The 18,566-nt window shown below is 38.3% G+C and overlaps 1 non-coding gene across 1 annotated transcript; it reads left to right on the top strand.

The window, feature by feature from the left end:
• Positions 1–1,403: 1,403 nt before the first annotated feature.
• TRNAS-GCU (transfer RNA serine (anticodon GCU)) lies at positions 1,404–1,485 on the top strand. The gene has a single exon. It is a non-coding gene; the product is annotated as a tRNA-Ser (tRNA).
• The last annotated feature ends 17,081 nt before the right edge of the window (positions 1,486–18,566 follow it).

Genomic DNA, 18,566 nt, shown 5'->3' on the forward strand with positions numbered 1-18,566 from the left:
CCTTAACAAATATCTTATTCTCTTGATGGGAAGGAATGCCAACAATAATCTTTGTCTTTTTCCAACTCTTTTTTGTTTCTACTAACTTTACAATGCGATAAGAATCATTCAATAAGTAGGCATCGTACATCTCAACTTCTTTATTATTTTGGGGAATTTTTTTCCAATAAACTTGATAACTAATTTTGCATCTTTTCTCATCACTTTGATTTTATTGATACAATGGTTGAATTGCTACATGTAGGTTGCCTCTACATATTCGTTTAACTTTGACATAATTATTTCCAAATTTTTGTAGTGTTTCTCCTTCAAGTGGTTTCAAGGATATAACATTTCCTTGAAAACAATTTTAAACTCATTCCACATCAACATGAGTATCACTAAGTATCTCTTTGCCCTCAACATAAATTTTCCCACCATTACAAAGTTTTTGCATACACAACTTTGGGACAACTTTGTCTTTATTATGCGTTATTGCACCTCATAAGGAATCGTGTTATTGTGCATTAAGTCATAGAGCATCCATATGACCATCATAGGGTAGAATTTCAACCTTAGTCTCCATACTAAGAAATAAATATCCATTTTTAGAAGTGGCATCGAGGGAATGTTGATTTCACATTTGAAATGATTCATGGCACTTCTTTCAAATACCCATCAACAATGTTTCAATAATGATGTTCAAATTTTTTAGCATCTAAGTAACATATGTCATTTGTTTTTTCAAGTTTCTCTATTTTTCCATTGAAACGAATGACTCCTTCAACGAACTCTTAAATTCATCTTATACGCAAAAATATTTCTATCTCTTAATTCTTTCTATGAAAATGACTATGCCTATAAAATTCGAACAATGACAATACAAATTAAAATAGATTATTAATCACACAATTTTAATATAAATATGGTATGGTTGATAATTTAAAAACTCATACAAAATCTATATGAATATGACATGATTGATTAAGAAAACCATGAAAATAAGATTTGATTATCTATAAAAACATAAGATAATTAATTAAAAAACCCTAAATTAATATTTAATTTATGTACCTAAATTATACCATGCAAACCTCATATATTCAACCACTACTTCTAGATTATACCACACCTACTTTAACAAATCAATACAACCCTCACATAAATTAAACCTAAATTAATAATGAAAAACTCAGATTAAATCCGAGTAACCACAATTACAATGCCATTAGGTGTCCCATATTTACACGCACACTCACAAGAGAAAAGATATTCGAAAATGAGGAAGACATAGTGTCATGGAATTAGATTTATTGTCAGTTTATGCATCTTCATATGGCTCTATTAGCTTCTCCAACCAGTGCGTCTCCTTAACTAACAATACTTATTTGAGAAATAAAATCGGGGCCACCATTTTCACATTCGTCGCTTTGGCCGAGTGGTTAAGGCGTGTGCCTGCTAAGTACATGGGGTTTCCCCGCGAGAGTTCGAATCTCTCAGGCGACGTGGTTGATTTATGTTAAATTCGTTTAATACAGTTATTGTGGATTTCAACTGGTTTCCCCGCGAGAGATCGAATCTCCAGCCGAAGTGGCTGCTAAGTACATGGGGTTTCCCCGCGAGAGTTCGAATCTCTCAGGCGACGTGGTTGATTTATGTTAAATTCGTTTAATACAGTTATTGTGGATTTCAACTGGTTTCCCCGCGAGAGATCGAATCTCCAGCCGAAGTGGCTGCCTCTTAGATATCCGCGCCCAACTTTTGGTCGGTATCCCACTCAGAATGACTTGGACATAATAATATTCAATACAACTTCATCAACTCTCAAGATAACTTTTGGTCGGTATCCCACTCAGAATGACTTGGACATAATAATATTCAAGACAACTTCATCAACTCTCAAGATCCACTAAGTAGACTTGGACATAATAATATTCAACACAACTCCATCAACTCTCAAGATCCACTAAGTAGGACAATAACCATAACCATATTTGACCACAATAACCATATTTCACTCAATCAACTCTCAAGATCCACTAAGTAGGACAATAACCATATTTGACTCCATCAACTCTCAAGATCCGCTAAACTTTTGGTCGGTATCCCACTCAGAATGACTTGGACATAATAACATTCAACACAATAACCATATTTGACTCCATCAACTCTCAAGATCCACTAATTAGGGATCTGATCTGCATTTTACGTATTCAACACAATAACCATATTTCACTCAATCAACTCTCAAGATCCACTAAGTAGGACAATAACCATATTTGACTCAATCAACTCTCAAGATCCACTAAGTAGGATCTGATCTGCGTTTTTTTAGCGAATTTTAATGTTGGATGAAAAAATGATTTGGCTATTTACGGGTGTTGTTATTGGGATTGTAGAGAGATTGGTCTAACAGAGAATTTTTATTTTCCAAAAGTCCTCACCCTCAACCCCTTTCCATGAGATTTGAACCAATGATCTCAAAGGGACTAAACCCCACACAAACCAACTAATTTGCACCTCATGGGTCATCTTCAACATCTTTTGTTCAAACATAGAAAATGGACAACGGAATGGGTCAAACTATCAAATTTGATAGTTGATGTCATTTTGAAATTCCTACCCTCGAACTAAGGAAAAGAGGATGCTGACATAAGCAACCACAAGTTGAATCCTTTGAACTTGAGTGCTATTCCAAATTGTTTGAAATCAAATAAGTATTAGTTGGTCCTAGCATACTGAGGAACACACCAAATTAAATATTAGAGAAAATGATTACACATGATTACTCGACCATCCTATCTAAGACATTATTATGCTTTCAATTAGAAAAACCAAGGATTATAACCAAAAACATAGTAACATCAACACGGGGAGATGAGGAGATTGGAAATCTAATGATGCAAAAAAAGAGAAAAACTAACAAGGTATTCAAAGATGGATAAGTGTTAGGCCTTGCTCCAAGGATGACATAAAATTCAAGGCATTGAACTACTTTCTTAGAATTATAAGAGTTTAGCTAGATCTAAAGTGAAATAAAGATCCATTAAGTTTTTTTATCACAATAGAAAACCGAATAGTGAAAATTGAAAGTTTTGGCCAAAATATAAGCCATTTAATTAAAATCAAAGCTAAATATGATATAGTTTACTATTATAGCTTTTGGGCCATAGCTTAACTGTTATAAAGCTAGAGAGAGCCAAATAGTTGAATCACCACTTAATATCATTTCATGAGTGTTCCAAGGATTTTTTTCTTTAAATTTACATTGATGTATGGAGATTCTTATAGATGAACGTTTGAGGCATCAAATTTTTATAGGTTTATTTCATAAGTATAGTCCTTGGCCCATAATATGTAATTAGTGCTTGTGTTAAAAAGGCTTGGGAGCTATATGATGGGATTTGGACAACCACTAGGATCTATACAAAATGTTTTTTCCATTTCTTTTTCAAGGGGCATAAGCATGCCTTAGGGGTGTTGGCATGATCGTGCCTCATAGGTCGTTATGTGTGGTCCTTATATGTGTCACAACACCCTTGCCATATTATTTAAGTAACATGAGAACGTCTCAACAAATGAGTCTTTTTTGTTGTACTATCTTGTCTAGATTGAATTCCCAAACCTCCCCATGAAATTCTAGGATATCCTTGAACCCATTTTGGCTCCTCTTAGGTAGTTCATTTTCCACAAGGCCCATCAATAATTTAACTCTTGTCGTCAAAGGCATATGTACATTTGGATCAAATTGTTGCAAACCTATATGGTAGGTCTTTTTTATTATTATCAAAGTCATTAGTGAAAACTATTAAACATATTAATGTTTTGAACACTTACTTTCATTACCAAAGTCATAATCACCAAACTAATGATCATCCCATGTTGTTGAAGGTCCACATTGATCGGAAAGAAATACTACTTGAGGCTTAGATAAGCTCCTTAACTTTGATAAATACTAATATGATAGCAAAATCTATGGCCATAAGCTTTTTGTTGATTTTGATGATAACAAAAAACAAGTTTTCAGTGCATTGAGCTAGGTTAAATAGTGGATGCCCACATCAGAAAGTGTTGGTTGACCAATATTAAGGCCCCCTTGGGTTTGAAACTTGGTGAATCCACCTGACGTGCTTGTGGGTAGATACCTTAGGCTCAAGAATATAAGAGCAATCCCTCTGTCAACTTCAAACCTCTTTTAATAATAAATAATAAATAACAAATCTACAAATACAAATTCTCTTAACAATAAATAAATAAATAAATTTTCATACTTTAAGAAAGTTTTAAAAATCAATTCAATATAACTTTGACCATCATTGAGTGAGGACTTGGGAGCCCAATATCAAAGAGTTGTAGTCTTTTTCAATTTTTACTTTTATTTTTTTAATGCATCATGGAATAATGATTTTTCTAAAAGGATATGTCCATTTCAAGTTGTTCGCCAAGGTATGTAATTGTTCAAAATTACTATAACATATTTCCGGCTATCATTTGATTTAGAAAAAGTATATATCTGTCAAGGGATCTCCCTAGTAAGAAGTCCCAATTAGACCTCAGATCGTTTGGTGGAGTCCCAGCAGTGGGTCGTACGGTATTGCCTTGACTGCGGTTTCGCACAAAGGCAAGTAAGATGTCCCTATTGGTAGCAAGGGGGTGACAGCTGCGACGAGTCAAGGAAAGTGCATGAACAGTTCTAACACACGGAAAGTGGGGTGAGTGCGCCCCTTGGAAACTTGTAACAATACGCGGCTTGGAAGGGAACTCACGAGCGAAGATACATCACCAGCTGGAAAGCAAGATACTGAGCAATCCAAAGTGATGGTTAAACCAATCATCACATTCCAGTAAGATTTATACATACTTATACATAATAGCCCAGACATGCATGCATAAGAATACATATATCATTTAGAGTAAACAAGATAGCTGGAATACAATACGACATATGCATGCAACGTGCTATCTCTATTATATTAAGAAGTGTAAGTTCCCGTCATACAATACATCCATGTCTAACCATTAGTTCCAATAGTGGAATGTTACAGCCACAACCGCCTGCTCCTCCTAAGAGATATAGTAGCTCTGCACCGTGGAGAAGCTAAGGCTCGTTACAATACTGTCAAAGCTTTCTCTAAGATACTCCTATTGGAATCTTGGGGGACCAAAAGCCTCTATAGTGAATTATGAGGGACTATAAATAGCAAAGGGTGGGGTGACCCTTGACATTCCCCTTTGTGATAGTTCATCTACCCTCATGACTCTTCATCTACCCTATGACTGTTACATCCAACTATCGACACTTGAACTTACACTTGACAAGACATTACATACAATTTTCACATGTACCCATGTGATACAAAATAGGCTTGAGCAAGCCATGCAAGACATCACTATGACTCGGAAAACTGTGAGAAGTCCAGCTCTTCAACATCCTCGTGGTGGTCGACAGTAGTGAACTAATGCCAAGCTCGGTAGTCTACGATGGTGTCCATCTACTCTAAGGTGACATCTTTCTGGAAATGAACTCCTGCCTCCATAACATCCAGGTACACTGCTCGGGCTCTTCTATCCAACTCGTCTGATAACATGTGCATGATTGTCTTGAGTGCGGCCAGACCAACAACATATTTGTGCATGGTGTCTACACTGATCACCAAGTCTGGTTTGGTGGCTATGTGCATCAACTCATCAAAGTACGAGTCAAGCTCCAGTTGGACCTGTGCCTTTGTCTTCGCCTGGGTGAGTGTCCCAATAGATGGGATCGCATGTGCGCGCACAACAACATCCATACTCCTGAATACCCATGCATGGGAAGCCTGTAGACTAGTGATGAGTTGTGGGAGATCTTCATAGTTCCGGATCTGACTCCGGATGCGTGCTTTCAGCTCGACCGCTCTAGGCTTCATCATCTTAGGCAAGTGTAGTGGGGCTCCCTTGTATCTCATTGTCCATGTTTGCATGTAATCAACAACATCATGCACATTCGATAAGATACGTGCTCTCCTTGCACATCGTTGCTGCCAACCGTTGAGATGGACAACTGCCTTATGCATGGTACCAAACTTGGAATACAACGCCCACATGACTGTGTCAAGGGACAATACTTCATCTAGTATTTCCTTCTTCAACTTTGCTCGGGTGGATGCTGTAACCAATTCTCCTCCTTGCTTGGCCATCTATAACTCCTTAGCCATTCGCTCATTCTTAGCTATCAGGAAGTGAACACTCGAGCTAGTGGCTTCGGCATATGCTCTAGTAGCATCAACCAATGCTGTTGGATGTTTGTGCACGTCAGACATGATCACTCATTCCTCAAACTGCACAGGAGATGTGTGATCATCCGGAGTCGACACTCTGTGAGATTGCACAACTCTATGTTGGGATTCATTGAATGAGATGTTGTGCATCTCCTCTTCCAGATTGTCTCCAAGGATCTTAGTGTCTCCTTGGTCGCTTGGGACTTGCTCTGCTTCTGGATCCAGTGAAGCTGGTGGATCGACCTCTTGGTAGTGAGGCATGAGGTTGATGTCTTGCTCTAACTCTTATTGCTCCATGTCCGTATCCATATGCTCAAGTTCTTGTTCAATCTCTTGAACAAAGTGCTGCTTATGCGATGGCTCACCCTATCTGCCTGATGCCAGCTGTTCGGATGAGTCGACTATCTATACAGACGTAGTTTCATCTATCTGTACATGTTGCGCCCCTTGTTGTACATGTTCCTGCTATGCTTCCTTCTCCTGTCTGCGCAACTCTTGTTCCTTCCAGAGTTGCTCCTTCAACTCATGCAACTCCTTCTCTGTTTCCTCCATTCTCCATTTTTCTCTTTGCCTTTGCGCGTTCCTCTTATCGCATTGTTGCCTCTTCGCCTCTATTTCCAAAGCTACTTTCTGCACAAGTGGGTATGCTTGGAACTTGCAGCTTTGTTCCTCCTCCATGTTGTCGACAATCTTCCTCTTTCCCTTGTCGCGCACTGGTATGTTTACCTCTGCTTCTGCTAGTGTTGGTGCTCTCCGGGATGCTGCTTCACGTTGCTTCTCTAACCATTACATAGTGAGGCCGACTAGCTCATTTGGTCTGGAGAAGCTGTGAAAATATCTCCATGGGTCTTCCTCCACCCAATGACATGCCCCATGGATCCAAGTAAACTGTACTCTCATGCAGTGGTCTTTCATAAGACAATGCGGGTCATACGGGTTGTAACTTCGGGCGTCGAATGGATATTTCTTCATCTCTTCTGCTTCGACATCCACATGCTTGAAATTTTGTATCTCGTATAACCCGATCCGCAACGGAAGAGTGGGCCAAGGTTCCTTCTTCTTCTGGTGCAGCCTGGCTGAAAATCTTGCCGAGATGTGATATGATACTTTATGCATGATGAGTTTGTCCAAGGAAAACTTTGGTAGAACATGCAAGGCTTCTCCACGCTATACATCCGTATGAAGGTGTTAGACTATGAGGCATACCAATATGCTATATCAATCAATGCCTCCATTGTTGCCTTCGACATGCAGGGTGGATCCTATTCAAATATCATCTTGTACACTGGGGTGACAAAATGATCGGACAACTGTGTGATAACTCCTCTAAAGATGCATTCAGAAAACATCTTACAATAAGTGTTCACAGAGGTCTCCACCAATGTCCATGCCCACTTCAAGCCCAGGAACTCCTAACGGGAATAGATTGCATCCAAGATGTAAGAAAACATGTAAATTTATTCCTACTGAACTTTGGGCGGTTGTCGAGCTCTTGCTACTTGTTCCTTCAGCTGGTGAGAAAACATGCTAGACCAGTTGTATGCTTTGCCTTCTTTGTCTAATTGGTCCAACGTAATCACCCAACTTTGCGGGAAGGTTTCTGTGCTCTCTTGGCCATATAAGCGACATGCAAATATGACCAAGTATTGATACGCCTTCCGCAATATCTTTGTCTTATAGACCTGGTTGGGTGTCATCCTGAATTTGGCCGACTCCTTCACCCAGTTCTTCAAGATATTTTTGGAGTTGGGATTGCTACTGGGTATGCTGAAGGGTGTATCCATGGTGATCACTGGCTTCGACATATGATACATATGTTCATAATCCTGTGCCCTGAAGGTCGCAATCTCTATCCCTCTCACACTGCTCAATGTCATTGTCTCAGGGTTAGTGTGCGAGACGATCCAATGTATCATGTATGCGCATGGGCGCATGGGTTACCTGCATGAAATCTGGTACAAGTCGGACTTGTGGATGTTCACATAGACCTGGTGGTCTTCGAGGTCTAAATGTGCCTGCAAATGCATCATTGAACACTTGCCATTTCAGCCTGATGTCCTTGTCTACAATCAACTTGGTGTCTTCATAGATCGACAGACTTGTAGACACTTGCTCAACTGTTTCTCCAGTTTCACTTCCGTCAGTGTCCTTTGATCTTGCTCTCTTGGAGGCCATTGATCCTGAATTGATGAGAGGCAGATGAACACCTGCTAGATCTGTAGATATAGCAACATTCATGGCAAGAAATATGTTAGCTAAAACCAAAGAAAACTTGAGGAACGACATGCAACATACTTGGGGATTGACTGGAAAGGATTGTGAAATTTTTCTTGGGAGGATGGAAACTGGCTGCCAGAACTGTGCAAAAGGTAGTCTGGGCTGCTGAAATTGTGCAATGCGCAATCTAGGCTAGCCTGCTGGCTGCTGGAATTGTACAATGCACAATTTCTGCTGGTAAGGGTTGTAGGCCTAGTGACTACATTGCACAATTTTCTGGGCCAGCAGTCATTGCCTCTTAGAATTGTGCAATGCAAGACTAAATGACAGTCGCTGGGCAGAAATGCGTATTTTCTGAGAGGAAGGCAGAGCCTTCCCTCTCAGGGTTGCGCAATGTTGTCTTGGTGAGGCGGAGTCCGGGCCAACGCTGCCCAGACCCGCCGATAGGCAACTAAAAGTGAATGTGAAAGTGAATGCATGGTGATACTGAGTGTAAGTAGAAGTGAATGATCGTGAATGCAAACAGTGAATGAAAGATTTAGAAAACGGAACAACATGTATGTGTGTGAAGTGAGCCGCCAAATCGGCAACCGTTCGTGCAAAACAGTGGCATGCATGTGACAACAGTGAGATGCTAACGAAAATTGAAATGGTCATAGTACAAGCTTATATGCATGCAAACAACAACAAGCATTCACAGAAATTAAGCAAACAACACTCACACAAGCCAAAACACAAAAAGCGACATAAATGTTGCAAAAGACAAGTTAAGAGAACTTACCCGTGAATAGTTGAGATGGATGTGTCAAAGACTCCTAGATGTGTTGTGGAGTGTTAGAGCTCCAAGATCGATGTGAATAAGTGAGCTTTGAAGCGTTGAATAAATAAGTTTGAGGCTCATGATGCACATGCCACAAATCTAGGAAAAAGCAACACTTGGAGGAAAGATTCTAAAATAATCTTTGCATGTAACCTCCAGCTGCTAAAAATAGCTCCCTAAAATCTAGGGACACTTTTTGCATGTTGATTTTTTCTATTTCGGGAAAAAGCAACGCATGCATGCAAGTCAATTTTTCTCTATCCCGGGTGGAAGCGGTCAACCCAATGGCACATGAAACAACCTACTTAACTAACGGGAAAATTTTTGCATTTCTGGGAGGGAGATGGGCTAGTTTCCCTGAAGGATTGCGCAATTTATGGGCTGAGCAGCTAACTGCTGCCCAGAATTGCGCAATTTCTAGGTTGAGCAGCCCTGCTGGGACAGATTGCATAGTTTTTCCAGTGAAGGTTGACAGACAGAATTGGGTAATTCTGGAGCCTAGTAGGCTGCTAGACAGGATTGCGCAATTTCTCAAGGGAAGACTGGTTCCCCTCCAGAATTATGCAATTTCTTGAGGGAGCTGCTCAGCCTGCAGCTGGGCCAGGTTCGGAGAAACAGCCTGTGAGGGGGATGCAACAAGCTATCATGAATAGGTTGGAAATCTGCTAGAAAACCACTAAATCTTGTGTACTTGACAGTACAAGAGATGCTGCTAAGGATGGTTGGTAGGGAGGCTCCAAAACGAAGCTAAGGCAAAATTTTGGAGGGTGGTTGTAGCCGCTACAACAATATCTTTCTGTGAAACCATAAAATGATCGTATGGACTTCGCTTCTCTGTATTCTACACTTTTGTGGATTATAACGAAAGGAAGAAACTATCTAATATGTCACTTTGGTCGAGTGGTTAAGGCACGTGCCTGCTGGACACAGGGTTTCCTCGCAAGAGTTTGAATCTCTCAAGCAACGTACCTTTTAATCATTTTTAAGAACACATAAATATCACATGCCTTCTCTCTCTTAACAAATTATCTATGTGATAAATAACATTGTAAGATAAGCACATAAATATCACATGCCTTCTCTCTCTTAACAAAGTATCTATGTGATAATTAACATTGTGAGATAACAAAAGTTGAGAATCTAGCCTTTCTTTTATTTATTATAATTTTTAATTTTTTTGAGGCAAGAAAAATACAATAGGTTAATATTAATAAAACTAGTTGACATATGCCAATCAAATATTGATAGTCTATCATCAAACATCTACTACATCCCATATCCATAAGGATTATATCAAAGAAATATCTAATGTAGGAAAACAACATATAGCTCCACCACAACGACCATTTCCAACATCCAAAAACATTTATAATAAGTCCTTATGTCATGTTGCAAAGACAACATCGTAAACATATTCCATATTCAACATATATATGTGTAGCTGGGTCAAAATTATAGAAATCGACATATTAGGAAGTCGAGACAATGGAAAAACAAAACCATAACCAATGAGGGGATCGAGTAACAAGAATAATCCCTTCGTCATGAAATTGCCATTTTGAAAAATTTGGAACTTTATCACTTCCTCCAGCATATGTAAACCATTCTTTGAAAGGTTATCCGCTATATAATTTTGCTCTCATTAGAGAAATTTTGAGGTCTAAAATGGCCCTTCTAAGGAATATTATGAAATAATAGTGGAAATAATAAAATAAGATTAGATTACCTCATCAAGCTTTAGAGGGGCAAAAAAGAAAAAAACTACTTTTTTAACTCGTATTTTCAACTTATCTCCCTACAATTTTACTCAAATTTCGAGTGGAAGCACTCATTGGATGTTGAGTTTAATTTTTCATTCTAGGAGTACCCATGTTGCATAGTTTCAATTGACCCTACTACATGATAAATGTGAAATACATGACAAAAACGTGATTGCAATCACATTTTTCATGTATTTCACATTTTTTTATACTAGGGTCCATTGGAAGTATGCAACATAGGTACTCGGATGCAAAATTAAATTATGCATTCAAAGAGTGCTCCTGCTCAAAATTTGAGAAAAATATTAGGGAGATAAGTTGAAAATATGAGTTGAAACAATAGTTTTTTATTTTTTATTTATCTTTTTACCTTTTTACTTTAAAAATGGTGAATCATCCCCCATGGTTGACATCATCATATTGAATCCTACTGGTTCTTATAAAGTTGATTTTTGTTGTACATTTTTTTATTTGAGGCCCATTTTTTACATCAAAATTTCTCTAATGCAGTAGATGTGAGAGAAGGATATATCATCAAATTTTCAATCAAGGATCGAATGTGCCCTAGCCAATTTGAGAGAAGGGGAGGGTCAAAATTGGATCTATGATTCACCAATTTGATAGATACTTTGGAGTCCCCAAAGACAGAAATGGACATGAGAGATAACCAAAGAGCATAGGGAAGAAGGCCCCATAAAGCCAAGATTTACGCTCTTGTGATGGTCCCTTGACCACAATTCCAACAAAAAAGGTAATAGTTCCTCAGTGCTAGGGTGATATATGCTCCACAACCACATACGAATCTTGGGCGGCACCATCGAAAAACCAAACATGGAAATTTTGCCAAGAATCAATAGGCATATTACCCTTGTGTATCCCCACACTCGGCTCCCTATTAAATTCCAAAAAATACAAAAAAATGCCATTGCAGGCCCTGTTAATATAAAACAAGATGTTTTCAGATATTAGTGTGTTCCTGCATGGTTGACATCATCATATTGAATCCTATTGGTTCTTATAAAGTTGATTTTTGTTGTACATTTTTTATTTCAGTCCCATTTTTTACATCAAAATTTGTCTAATGCAGCAGATGTGAGAGTAGGATATATCATCAAAGTGTTCAATCAAGGATCGAATGTGCCCTAGCCAATTTGAGAGATGAGGAGGGTCAAAATTGGATCTATGATTCACCCATTCAATAGATACTTTGGAGTCCACAAAGACAGAAATGGACATGAGAGATAACCAGAGGGCATAGGGAAGAAGGCCCCATAAAGCCAAGATTTACGCTCTAGTGATGGTCCCTTGACCACAATTCCAAAAAAAAAGGTAATAGTTCCTTAGTGCTAGGGTGATATATGCCCCACAACCACATACCGAATATTTGGCGGCACCATCAAAAAACCCAACATGGAAATTTTTCCAAGAATCAATAGGCATATTACCCTTGTGTATCCCCGAACTCGACTCCCTATTAAATTCCAAAAAATATATTGCAGACCTTGTTAATACAAAACAAGATGTTTTCAAATATTAGTGTGTTCCTGCATTTCCATATCCCCAAAGAATGAAGATAGGAAGTGCCATGTAAGCCTTGAAATTAATATGCTAGTCCAATATTATGCACTCATGAATATAGGAATATAAAAATCCAACATTAATTTTCAGTCTCCGCAACACCCCAAACCATATTGCAACAATAGTTGCGCATTGACGGAATAAATGAATGTATTTCTCAAAATCCTTCTGACACATATAACACCTACTTGGACCATGGAATCCCGTCTTCCCCAGGTTCCCCCAAGTGAGAATCTTGTTGTGTCCCACCAGCCATCCAAACCATTTCAATTTGAGGGGCATATGCCATTTCCAAATCCTCCTATACCATTAAGTACCAAAAGGTAGCTTTATAGAGGGAGAAATATAATTGCAAATTTCTTCTGATATATAGTTCAGGGAGGTCCTTCCCTCCCAAATGAGCGAGTCAAACTAGTCACTAAAAATGATACGAACACCAAAAAGGTAATTAATATATGGTTCACAAATTACAACCATAGGACCTTCAAAACCTAGTGTCCCAGATATATACCAGATTGGATAGAGACCCAATGTGTCATCACACGACCTCAACTGGTGAAGTTTATAGATCCACAAATTATGTAAATGAAGAATGATCTCCCTCGGAAGAATATGATTGCCACAAAGTGCCCAAATCGATTCGAGGAAAACCTCCACCTAAGTACCCGAGCTGATTTCCCAAACAAGATTACCCATAAGTAATTATTTGAGTTTCATAAAGCCATCCCATATGTATGAACATTTCTTCGTTGAAATGACACCATTTTTTATCCATGTTTGTAGAATTTGTCCCTTTAAATATTTTTCTTGAATGATTTCCTACCATAGACCAGATCCATAATATCCCTCCAAAATATTTTTATAATTAGGGACCATCCAAATCTTTCTAGATATTTTAAACACCAACCCCTGTTGTCCTTTCACCTAGTGAGATCCTCTAATCTGACCAGATGGATTTGGTTTACGAGCTCTAGACCACATAAAATGTGCTATAATTTTATTGATACATGTAATGACCTGCTTAGGGAGAAAGAAAATATGCATCCAATATACAGAGATACTCTGAAATATTAATTGTGCAAGAGTCAATTTTCCACCTATCGACAACCATCTATGATTCTAAGATAGTAGTTTGTCCTCATATTTCTTTATGAGCCACTGTCAATCCATAATTTTATATCGATTTGGTTTCAATATAAAACCAATATATTCAAAGCCACATTCCAAATCAGAAACCTTAACAGTGAAGGTGGATGCAATCGTTGAAATTTGTGCATGGTCCTCAAAGGCTTTAATGAGAAATGACTTTTTCTCATTCATATATAAATCAAAAGCCTCCCCGAAATTGTTAGTGATTAAATAAAATTTTCCCATTGGACTAATGAGACTTGTCCAAATATAAGAACATCATTAACAAATAAGAGATGGGATACAAAAGGCTTCCTTGTGACCATAATACCAAGAAAAATTCCATTTTGTTTAGCCTCCAATAAACGCCTACGTAATCCATCAATGACCAAAAGAAATAAAAAAGGGGAGAGGGAACAACCTTGTTGCAATCCCCACGAAACCTTGGAAAAAGGAGAAGGCACTCTATTAATCAACACTGCATAATTTACCGAGTGTGAAATTTCCATGAATGCAGTAATCAAAAATTTATCTCCTAACTTATGTAGTTTATTTGTCTTCTGTAAATTAACTTATGGAAAGTATCGATAAACTCACTACTAAACTTATTCACAAATAAAAAACATTGCAGAAAATAGAATGCATGAGCTGAGAAATAATCCACACACACACAAATTAGATGACACCAATATTTTTGGACAATCGTCCCTGGAAAAACCCTAAAGGGAAACCAATGCAACAGATGAGGGTTTTATTATTATTAATCTTCAACAATTTAGGAGTACAATGATATGCTTGCCTCTCACTGGAATACCTCCGACAAACAATAATCACCTCTGTCAAATTTAAACTAGAGACTCAAAGTCTCCTCTGCCACTCGATTTGGCCTCCTCTAGCAAACTCACACTCTCTCTGGATATTCACATTGCCAGCCAAAAATACACATTTCCTACTCTAGGAAATTCACACATCCTCTGGGAATTCTTCCCTGCAAGTAAAGCTACCTCAAGTACTTCGCTTGTCCCACTCACTCTACCTTCGGGTGATAGATCCAACATTGAAACTCTAAAATGAGCTCCTCTCTGCCCCTTTCACTATCAAATTGGGTACTCGTAGTAGATGAATATGGCCTCCTCCTACAGATAAAATCGACCTCCTTTCCTACCACTCAGACACTAGAAAATATGAGGAAATATTCTCTAGAATTCTCCTCCCGAATCTCTACTAAAACCCCTCTGCAGGTGTCTCCCTTTGCTTTAATTGTGCCCTTGCTGAATCACTGCAACTAGGTGAGTCAAACTACTTGAATGTTTTGTGTTCTTTCTTCTCCAAACCCCATTAACTTTCTCTTATAATCTCTCATTGAGCAATCAACAACCATGATCTAATCATATTTGATGGCTAAGATCATATTGACTTTATTAAGTGACTTTTATGGAAGTCTCTAGAGAAAAATTGATTTCCCTCAATTAATTTGATTTAATTAACTAGTTTTCCTAAATTAGACTTAGGAAAATATTTAATTATTGGCTAATTAATCTAATTGAGGTGTTTCTAAGGCGTTTCTTGCAAAACATTTTCTGGGTTTTGGAGATCTCGTGCTCCTTAACCTTTTCGACACCACAAAGACTAGAACACTTGTCTGCTGCTACCAAAAACTAATACTCCCTCTTAGTGAGGAAGATGATCTCCACTGCTCCCATCTTATCCCTGAAGTAGAAAAAAATTTCCTTACTCAAGGCATTCATGAGAATATATGCAACCTGTTGATCTATGGGAACATGCTATAGCCAAACTGATCTACGTTGTTGGTGTCCAACATCTATGATTGGAAAATATTTCAATTGGTTTCCGTGAATTAGCAAACCTTCGATATATTTCATTTCTTCACTTTTGCTAGTTGATCTGACCTCTTGGAAGCTACTCTACCCCTATAATCAATTCAACCTCCCTTTGAGACCCTGAAATGACCTCTATAGTTGCGTTGTTGTAATTTACTCTTCCCCCTTCGAAAAACTCGCATGGGTGGAAATAAGCATGACCTCCACTGGAAGTTTGAGCCATGAACTGGGAATTGATTCTCCTCTGCAAATTGATCTGACTAAAAAAGTACCTTGTTTCCCTGACAACTCCCTCTGCCTCAGTAAACTCACACTACTGGAGAGACTACATCCGCCTTGGAGAAATTCACACTCCTCTTCTGCAAATAAAATTGATCTTCCTCTGCCATTGAGAAAATGGAAATCTCTATGAAGAAAATACTCTAGCAATCATTGTCGACCATGCCATCACTGCACTACTCAGATTCTCTTTTTACATGTTGTATTTGAATCAAGATACGCTTCCACTACACTACTTTGATCGCATATTGTTGATACCCCTACATTGCTGATATCAATGCAATAGCGAGTCCTTATCTTTCATTGATCTATTTTCTACTTTAATACTTGGCCTCTCGTAGCAAGGGTAATGCTACAAATGAGGAATCACATACTGAGCAACTGGATTTGATCTACCAATCAATCCCTCCTTGGCTATGATATAGATCTCCTCAGTCCTCCTTCCTTAGACCCTGCTCGATTTGGAATACTGGAGTGTCATGCTCCTCCTCCTTCTAAGGATATTATCATTATAAGTATGAATTCATCCTCCAACCTGGAAGATAAATCCTTCATATTTGTTGAAGTATTTGTGTGCTTCCCTTTTTTGTCCTTCTTCTTATTAGGACATTGGCTAACATAGTGTCCAGGTTCACTACAATAAAAACACTTGAACTTTGATAGGTCCTTATTCTTCTCTCCCTTTGAGCCTTGTCCCTTGCTGGGACCCTGCTTCACTTTCCCTTTTCTTGCTAGAGTGACATTCTATTTTTCTTCATTCACCTTTTGTCCCTTACCATTGCCACTAGTAGTGCCTTCAACCAAGCTGAGCCTCAGCTCCTCCCGAATGAAATCACTCCATAGGGGATCCCAATTTGGAAGTTTGTCACACCGATAAACCACCTAGACGAATGTATGGCATTACTTGGTAAACCCATTGAATTTTATATGCACTAGCTTGTTGTTACTCATTTTTTCTCCAACTGTTGCAAGTTCATCTCTAACAGACTGAATTTTGGTGAGATAGGAAGTTACATCCTCACCCTTGTTCATCTTGATAGTTCTCAACTTTTCTTTGAGGATCATTTTTATGTTCTTAGAAGGATCCTGGTACAATTTGATGATGGCATCCCACATCTCCTTCATTGTATTCTTCTATGTGATATGTAGAACGATGTGATCCCTTACTCCATCAAGAATCATCCTCTTGGATTTAGCGCTGTCCCTCCTATACTTGTGAAACTGGATGGGATCTATTAGTATAACAATAATTACTATAGAAAAATCCTTCAAACCATGCTTATCTAATAGAAACAACATCATGGTCTTCTAGATACCAAAGTTGGAGGCTCCATCCAACTTGCCTTGATTTCTCAATCCTGCTGCAGCCAACTCTGGAAAATTGGAAAAATTTGCGAGACTCCAATACACTGGGGAAATTAATAAACTGGGTTGTAAAAACCTGCATGCTTTTTCTTCATGTGCCCTACTTTGATTTCCTCCTACAAAACCCTTTTGTGGAAAACCCTTTGCACTATATCTACTCTACACTTATTTACCCTACAAGCTCTTTGCGGCAAACCCTCTATGCTAGATCTGCTATGATACCATGTGAAATTTCGACGAATGCAGTAACTGGAAATTTATCTCCTAACTTATGTAGTTTACTTTTCTTCTATAAATTAATTTACGACAAATATTGAAAAACTCACTACTGCAATTCTTCAAAAATAAAAAGACGTTGTAGAAAATAAAGTGTAGGTACAAAGAAATAATCCACACACACAAATTAGATGACACCAATATTTGTGGACAATCGCCCCTGGAAAAACCCCGAAGGGAAAAACAGTGCAATAAATGATGGGTTTATTCTTATTAATCTTCAACAATTTTGGAGTACAATGATATGCTTGCCTCTCACTGGCAAAGCTCCGACAAATAACAATCTTCTTTGTAAAAAATAAACTAGAGATTCAAAATCTCCTCTACAATTTGATTTGGCCTCCTCTAGCAAACTCGCACTCCCTTTGGCTATTCTCACTGTCTGCTTTGGGTAATTCACATAACATCTAGGAATTCATCCATACAAGTAAATTTTCCTTCAGTGCTTCACTTGTCCCACTCGCTTCGCCTCTGACTAATAGATTTGGCACCAACGCTCTTAAGCGAGCTCCTCTTTGCCACTCTCATTGTCAACCTCGCTACTCGCACTATCTGAATAAAGCTTCCTCCTATAGATAAATCAACCTCCTTTCCTATCATTTAGACATTGGAAAACATGAGGAAACATTATTCCAAATCTTTGTTGAAACCCCTCTACAGGTTTCTTTCTTTGCTTCAACTATGCCCTTGTTGAATCGTTGCAACTATGTGAGTCAAACTGCTTGAATGTCTTGTGTTATTCTTATCCAAATCCCATCGACATGCTCTTATAATATCTCATTGAGCAATCAATGACTATGATATAATCACAAGTGATGGCTAAGATCATCTTGACTGCATCAAGTGAATTTTCTGGAAGTATCTAGAGGAAAATAGATTTCCCTCAATTAATATGATTTAATTAACTAATTTTCCTAAGTTGGACTTAGGAGATTATTTTATTATTGGCTAATTAATCTAAATGAGGTGTTTCTAAAGTGTTTATTGTGAAACCTTTATGGGTTTTGGAGATATCATGTTCCTTATCCCCTTAGACACCACAAAGACTAGAAAACCTATCTATTTC

Source organism: Pinus tabuliformis, chromosome 5_2, assembly GCF_031772625.1.
Source record: "Pinus tabuliformis cultivar Carrire ecotype Pingquan chromosome 5_2, CPIR1, whole genome shotgun sequence".
NCBI classification, from domain to species: Eukaryota; Viridiplantae; Streptophyta; class Pinopsida; order Pinales; family Pinaceae; genus Pinus; species Pinus tabuliformis.